General features: G+C 48.3%; 1 protein-coding gene across 1 annotated transcript in view; it reads left to right on the forward strand.

Annotated features, from left to right (window-relative positions):
* The window catches only part of LOC119585945 (calcium-activated chloride channel regulator 1-like), a gene marked incomplete in the record, with an annotated part of 13,408 nt that overhangs the window by 203 nt on the left and 12,917 nt on the right, over positions 1-288 (forward strand).

Here is a 288-nt window from a genome sequence, read left to right on the forward strand (position 1 = left end):
TTTGTTGTTCTTCATCCTCTTATTCCTTCTGTCCTTTGTGTCTCATTCCTTCTATTCTTCTTCCGACACATTGTTGCTCTCTTTTTAACAAACCCTTCTTATGCGCGTTTCTCCTCGCTCTGCCTTCAGTGATATCAGGAAACCACACGGAATGTAATCACGAAATATAATCACAGGCCCGATCGGCTTTTAATAGCGCAATCACAGGCGAGGATGCTCCCAACGGCCACTTCCGACCCCACATAGCCTAGTGCGGGAGGCGTCCTTATGGCTGGGTCTTCAGGTCGC

The sequence above is a fragment of the Penaeus monodon genome, chromosome 20 (genome assembly GCF_015228065.2).
Source record: "Penaeus monodon isolate SGIC_2016 chromosome 20, NSTDA_Pmon_1, whole genome shotgun sequence".
Lineage (NCBI taxonomy): Eukaryota > Metazoa > Arthropoda > Malacostraca > Decapoda > Penaeidae > Penaeus > Penaeus monodon.